General features: G+C 46.2%; 1 long non-coding RNA gene across 1 annotated transcript; it reads right to left on the bottom strand.

Annotated features, from left to right (window-relative positions):
• Positions 1-2,275: 2,275 nt before the first annotated feature.
• Positions 2,276-7,357, bottom strand: LOC137154087 (uncharacterized). Its single transcript, XR_010920064.1, has 2 exons — positions 7,287-7,357; positions 2,276-2,491 (listed from the first exon to the last, which is right to left on the bottom strand). It is a non-coding gene; the product is annotated as an uncharacterized lncRNA (long non-coding RNA).
• Between the last annotated feature and the right edge of the window lie 324 nt (positions 7,358-7,681).

Genomic DNA, 7,681 nt, shown 5'->3' with positions numbered 1-7,681 from the left:
CGCGCGCTCGGGGTGCAGGCGGGGGACTGGAGCGGCCCTGGCCCGGCTGCAGGGGGGAAGGAGGATGGGTTAAAGGCGGTGCAGTACCCGCTGTGGAGTGTGGCTGCAATGAGTCGGGTGGGCCCCCAGCACCCCATTCCTTGGGGAAGGGATACAGCGCACCCCCACCCCCCAAGCCTCCAGCGGGCTACGCCCATGGGATGGGCGAGGGGGAGAGTTGATCATTTATTTGCATTCCTGCCTTGCTCAGGAGCCCTAGTCCGGGCCCCACCGTGCTAGGTGCTGGACAAATCCAGAACCAGGGCACCATGCCTGCCCCGAAGAGCTTACAGCCTGAGCATAGGGCAAGAGACACAGATGGATCCAGGCAGCCTGGGAGGAGGAAGGAATGATGGGCCAGCGGATGCAATAGTTCAGGGTCTGATATGAAGCTGATCTGGACGCCTACGCTCCTGGTCACAAGCCGTACCCGCTAACGCAACCTGGCAGCCATTTAGAGACAAACTGGAATTTGTTCTGAAAAAAGTGGAATGCATTGAGGCCTTTTTGAAATCGAAAGCCTCTAAAAATGGTTCCTTTCTGTGATCTGGCAAGCATCCAAATAGCCCTAAAGCCTGCCCTACACACTGTTTGCACCAGTATAACTATGCTGGTTGCAGGGGGGTTGATTTGTTTTTGTTTTTTTCTGGTATCGTGATACCAGTACAACCAAGAGCAGACTCTGTTATACTGGTATAAATGTGCCTTATATGGGTGAAACATACTTCTTTTCCCACATGAGAATAAGTTATGAGTGCTTTCAAACTGGTGTAACTGCATCCACACTGGGTAGGTGGGTGTTGTACTATTTTAACTATAGTGGTATAGTTAAAGCAATACAACTTTTGTGTGTAGACAAGGTTTACTTTTTTTCTCCCTTAGAAAAACAGTTAAGGTTTTAGTGATGTGATTTAATATACAGGTCTTCATATTTAATAGTAATTACAGCTGGTCCAAAAATGCTTTCTTTCTGGAGAGAAGACTGTAGGTTTCCTGCATTATTGCTAAAAAAGAATGTTAAGCTAGCTCTATGAGCTGCACATGGGAAATGCTGAGATTACAGCAAAATAGCAAAAACTAAAACATTTTTTTGAATCTGAAATGCCCCCACAGCAGAGGTGTATTTTGACTTCTATATTTGGAGGTGGCAGCTCCTGTCAAGCCAATGCGGCTGCACGTGCCTGAAGCTTGCCATTTGGGGAGGCAATGCTCCTCTCACCCCGTGCCCTTCCCCGCAAACTACGCCTATGCCTCTCAGTGCCTCATGGGAGTTGTTCTCTAGAGGCTGGACTCCTCAACCAGACTACATCTCCTGATGCACTGCTGTGTACCCCATGGTGAGGCCATGTGTCTCAGTTGCAGGGACCTGGTGTGCCATGGGAGATGAAGGCTGGCTGGGGATCCATAGAGGAGGAGGAGCATGAGGTACTGTGCCAGCATTTCAGAATTAAAATAGTTTGTTTTTTGGCCAAAATATTAGGGTTTTTGTCCAGAGTATTTCAGTTTGGGGTCAAAAAGTTTGGGGGGTTTGGGGGTTTTTTTTGGAGCTTCAGTTTTTTGACAAAAAAAATCTAAATTTTTCCACACACGAAAACATTTTTCTTGAAAAATTTTATTTAGGTGAAAGTTTTCAGCCAGCCCTACTAATAATGTGATTTGCACGGAATGTGGGCAGTGTAAGGTTTATGATTTCCTTAACTATCCGCTTTTAATAGCCTGAGTTTTGTAGATGATGTGACAAGTACTGTAAGTACACTGTTGTTACTTAGCAACCTTAACCAGTTTTTTAAATAAAGTGTCTTTGTTTCTGGAATCTGTCTAAGGTATTTGATAGGCATCTATGGCCTGGATAGCTAAGTGCCAAACAAATTTATGCAAAAAAAATAAAATCAAAATTCCCAAGATATGGAATGCCTAGGAGATGACGACGAGGAATCACCCCTACAGGTAGTGGAGGAGAAGCCATGTACCCCCAAGGCTGGGAGTGTCACAGCTATCACTCTCAGGAGGAAATGTAGGGTAGTGGTAATTGGTGACTCTCTTCTGAGGGGATGGAGGCACCCATCTGTTGGCCTGACATGGCATCCCAGGTCAGGTATGTTGCCTGCCAGGGGCCTGTATCTGAGACGTTAAAGAGAGATTGTCGAGGATCATCCGGTCTCTGACTACTACCCCACGCTGCTCATCAATGTGGGCACTAATGATACTGTGAGGTATGATCCTGATCAGATCAAAACTGACTACAGGGCTTTCGGAGCAAGGGTGAAGGAGTTGGGAATGCAGGTGAGGTTCTCTTTGATCCTTCTGGTCAAGGGTAGGGGCCCAGGCAGAGAGATACATCCTGGAGGTGAATGCCTGGCTGTGAGGATGGTGTTGCCAGGAGGGCTTCAGCTTTCTTGACTACAGGATGCTGTTCCAGGAAGAGGGACTGCTAAGCCGAGATGGGGTCCACCTATCAAGGAAGGAGAAGAGCATTTTTGGATACAGACTCACTAACCTAGTGAGGAGGGCTTTAAACTAGGTTCGACAGGGGCAGAAGACACAAACCCATAGGTAAATCAAAAACATGGAGACCTGGGAAAAGGGTCGGCCTATGTGGGGAGCATGGCCGTTATAGCAGGGACAAGGGCGAGATGAGAGAATATAAGGGGGAAATCAAATCAGTATCTTAGATGTCTGTATATTAATGCGAGAAGTATGGAGAATAAGCAAGAAGAACTTGAAATACTAGTTAATAAACACAACCATGACATAGTTGGCATCACAGATTAGGATAATATGCATGACTGGGATATTGGTATAGAAGGGTACAGTTTGCTCAGGAAGGACAGATAGGGAAAAAAGGGAGGAGGTGTTGCTTTATATATTAAAAATGTATATATATGGCCTGAGGTTGAGACGGAAACACTTGTTGAAAGTCTCTCTGAGTGAGGATAAAAGGGGTAAAAAACAAGGGTGATGTCATGGTAGGGGTCTACTACAGACAACCTAACCAGGAAGAAGTGATGGATAAGGCTTTTTAAAAACAACTAACAAAATCGTCCAAAGCACACGACGTGGTTGTGATGGGAGACTTCAACTACCCAGACATCTGTTGGGAAAATAACACAGCAGGGCACAAATTATCCAACAAGTTATTGGAATGTATGGCAGACAATTTTTTTATTTCAGAAGGTGGAGAAAGCTACCAGGGAGAGGCTGTTTTCCAGATTTGATTTTGACAAATAGGGAGGAACTGGTTGAGAATTTGAAAGTGCAAAGCAACTTGGGTGAAAGTGATCATTAAATGATGAGTTCATGATTCTAAGGAATGGTAGGAGAGAAAACAGCATTGTAGCAAGGCACGGCAGCCTTCCTTGGAGCCTGGGCAGATTAGGACTCTGCAGGCCAAATACCCCAGTAGCAGAGGGGCGGGGCCAGGACAGGAAGGGGTAGTATAAAAGGTTGACCTAGCAGCTCAGGCAGGGGGAAGCTGCTGCTGGAGAAGGATGTGCCTTCTCTGAGGCTGTGGTCTGGGCCTGACGCAGGCCCTGTGGAGCAAACACCCCACTGCCTGGAGCCTCCAGGTTTGCCAGGGTTGCCGGGCCCTAGCGACTGGGAAGGGCCACCAAGTCCTAGTAGCTGGGAAGAGCTAGCCAAGGCTGCTGACTGGGAGAAACCCCCCCAAGGCTGACCCTGACCTAGAGGAGCTGCCCGTTGCTGGGGTCCCACTGGAACTGCTGAAGCCCTGTGTGCCAGAGGACCCACCAGGACCCTATGACTTGGAGGAGCTGCCATCTGCTGATGGCCCCAAGGAGTTCCCACACCGGCCGCCAGCAAGAGACTCGTGGGACTTCCACTTGCTGTCTACCCCAGCGACTTGGAGGAAGGCACCTGGCTCCAGGTACCCGGGTTCAGGGTGGGAGGAAGTATCCCAGGAGCAGCCAACTACAGTCTGGCTGAGCTTGTGGTCACACCAGTGTCTGCACGTTGCAGCTGAAGTCCTGCTGACCCAGAGGCAGAGCCCCTTGCCACTGATAGGGCCCTGGGCTGGGACACAGTGGAGTCGGTTGGGCCTGCGTCCCCCTTCCCTAACCACCCCGGGAGTGCTTGGCTCCTCTGAGCCTGCTGCCACAGAGAATACTGAGCATTGTGCCAGACCCACCCTGCTTGAGGGCCGGGGGGCTATAGCCTTCTTTGCAGGCCCAGCTCTGCCTGGGGGCCAGGGGCTGCAGACTCGCAACCCGCTAGCTTCTTGTTGCGCCTTAGAATGAGGTGCTGTGGCCTTCCTCAGAGCCTGGGCCCGAGGAAGGGTCACGACACCCCTGTTGGGTCAAGTCGCCATTCTACAAACACAGTAAAAATAATGGATTTCAAGAAAGCAGACTTTAGCAAACTCGGGGAGGGAGTTAGTAGGTAAGAGCCCATGGGAAGCAAGTCTAAGGGGAAAAACAGTTCGAGAGAGTTGGCAGTTTTTTCAAAGAGACATTATTAAGGGCACAAAAGCAAACTATCCCACTGCCTAGGAAAGATAGGAAGTATGGCAAGAGACCACCCTGACTTAACCAGGAGCTCTTCAATGGTCTGCAGCTCAAAAGAGAGTCCTACAAAATGTGGAAACTAGGTCAAATTACAAAGGAGAAATATAAACAAATACTACAAGTATGTAGAGACAAAATTAGAAAGGCCAAGAGACAAAATGAGATTAAACTAGCTAGACACACAAAAGGTAACAAGAAAACACTCTATAAATACAATAGAAGCAAGAGGAAGACCAAGGACAGGGTAGGCCTGTAAGTCAATGAGAGGGGGAAACAATAACAGAACATGTGGAAATGGCAGATGTGCTAAATGGTTTTTTCTTTCAGTTTTCACTGAAAAAGTTAGTAGTGATTGGACATCTAACATAGTGAATGCCAGTGAACATGAAGTAGGATATGATGTTAAAATAGGCAAAGAACAAGTTAACAATTACTTAGACAAGTTAGAGGTCAAGTTACCAGGGCCTGATGAAATATATCCTAGAATACTCAAGAAGCTGACTGAGGAGATCTCTGAGCCATTAGTGAGTGTCTTTGAAAAGTCATGGAAGAATGGAGAGATTCCGGAGGACTAGAAAAGGGGAAATAGTGCCAATCTATAAAAAGGGAAATAAGGAAAACACAGACCAGTTAGCTTAACTTCAGTACCTGGACAGATAATGGAGCATATAATTAAGCAATCAATTTGCAAACACCTAGAAGAAAATAAGGTGATGAGTAGCAGTCAGCATGGATTTATCAAGAAAAATCATGTCAAACCAACCCAATAGCTTTCTTTGACAGGGTAACAAGCCTTGTGGATGGGGGGAAGTGGTAGATACGATATATCTTGACTTTAGTAAGGCTTTTGATACTGTCTCACATAACTTTCTCATAAACGAACTAGGGAAATACAACCTAGATGGAGCTCTATAAGATGGGTGCAAAACTGGTTGGAAAACCGTTCCCAAAGAGTGGTTATCAGTGGTTCACATTAAAGTTGGAAGGACATATAGAGTGGGGTCGTGCAGGGATCAGTGCTGGGTCTGGTTTTGTTCAATATTTTCATCAATGATTAGACAATGGTTTAGAGAGTACACTTATGAAGTGTGCACACGATACCAAACTGGGATGGGTTGCAAGTGTTTTGGAGGATAGGATTAAAATTCAAAATAATCTGGACAAACTAAAGAAATGGTCTGAAGTAAATAGAATGAAATTAAATAATGACAAATGCAAAGTGTTCCTTCCTAAGTGGAGTAATCTGTTGCACACCTACAAAATGGAAAATGACTCCTGAGGATGGATTACTGCAGAAAGATCAGGGGGGTCATGATGGAACATAAGATAAATATGAGTCAACAATATAACACTTTCAAAAAAAGCTTAACCTCATTCTGGGATGTATGTAAGCAAGGCACAAGAAGTAATTCTTCCACTCTACTCTGCACTGATTAGACCTCAACCGGAGTACTGTGTCCAGTTCTGGGCACCAAATTTCAGGAAAGATGTGGACAAATTGGAGAAAGTCCAGAGAGGATCAATAAAAATTATTAAAGCTCTAGAAAAGGGAAGATTGAAAACATTGGGTTTGTTTAGTCTGGAGAAGAGAAAACTGAGGGGCAACATGATGATAGCTTTCAAGTACATGAAGTTACAAAGAGGAGGGCAAAATATTGTTCTTCTTCACCTCTGAGGATAGGACAAGAGGCAATGGGCTTCAATTGCAGCAAGGAAGGTTTAGGTTGGACATTAGGAAATACTGGTTAACTGTCAGAGTAGTTAAGCAGTGGAATAAATTGCCTAGGGAGGTTGTGGAATCTCCATCACTGGAGATTTTTAAGGGCAGGTTAGACAAACCCCTGTCAGGGATGGTCTAGATAATACTTGGTCCTATCATAATGCAGGGATCTGACTAGATGAGCTCACAAGGTCCCTTCCAGTTCTATGATTCTGTGTTTGGTAGTTCATTCTGTTTCTCTGGTTTCAGATGTGTTTGGCTTGTAGGAAGTCATTGCTGGGGGAAGGTCTTATTGGAAAAAGTAGGCCTTAGCTTTCAACCTACATTTGCATGGCTATGCATACGAGCTAAGGACCTGGAAGTTTTCATTACTGATCTCTAAATGGTCGCCATGGTTACCCAAGTACCATCACTGCAGCACTGAACTTTCAGTGTATCTTGGTCACAGCATATTGCAGGATTGGGAGATACTCTGCACAGTGGTTGCTTCGTGTAAACATCCCTGCAGGGTAGTTTGTATAGAGGGTTTCTGCCCATCTTACCCCTGTTTCTGTTCAACCTCTACTTGTTTGGCATAGGAAAGCAGTGGAACCTGACATGCTGTGCCTCTCTTTTTCCATCTTCAATATCCAATTATTTGGAGCCTGATCCAAGGCCCACTGAAAACAATGGAAGTCTTCACACTGACTTCATTGAGCTGTGGAACTGGCCCTTCAGGCACAGACTAGGTCTATCCCCTGAAAAGATGTGAGATCAGATTCTTAAATGAGCAGTCTCAGGCAGTGCAGAAGAGACGGAATCTAGCTGTCAAGGGGCAGCAGGGAATTGCCTTGATGTAGGGAAATTCCCACCTGGCATAAAGCTGCTGCTGCTGCCACCTCTTATATCACCTGCCACCCACCTGGATCTCCCTAGTACTGGTGCAAGGTACTATGGCAGAATTCCATCATACCTATCTTCCACTGGCATAGAAACTGCAGATCCTCCTCAGCTGCTCTAAATCTTACCAGAGTTGGGGCCAACACTGACGAGACCTCAGAATCCGGGAATGGAACCAGCTCCCAGATGTCCCTTCTTGCTTCTGCGCTGAGGGGATTAAACTGCCTGGCAGATCTGTCTCAAGGTAGATGACACTTGTGGTAACATCTGAAACCTCTCCGTTTCAACAGAGTTGGTCCAAATCAGTGCAAGCTCTTCAGAGACACATAATAGTCAGCATAAAGATGGGATGAAGCAAATTGGAATTTCACTTACCCCAAACCAGTTTATACATGCCTCATGCTAAGTAAACCCCATGATTAGGAATGTGCCAGGGCAGGTGTAGTGATTTGGCACATTGAGGTTTAATGCCTTACATGCTGATTCTTTGCCACGAGTACAACAAGCGGGAACTCGAGTTGCT

The sequence above is a fragment of the Emydura macquarii genome, unplaced genomic scaffold, assembly GCF_026122565.2.
Source record: "Emydura macquarii macquarii isolate MOO-44397 ecotype Brisbane River unplaced genomic scaffold, CSIRO-AGI_Emac_v2 contig_1253, whole genome shotgun sequence".
In the NCBI taxonomy this organism is placed as follows: domain Eukaryota; kingdom Metazoa; phylum Chordata; order Testudines; family Chelidae; genus Emydura; species Emydura macquarii.
The sequence above is the reverse complement of the archived record's forward strand: the minus strand, read 5'-3'. Positions and strand labels throughout refer to the sequence as shown.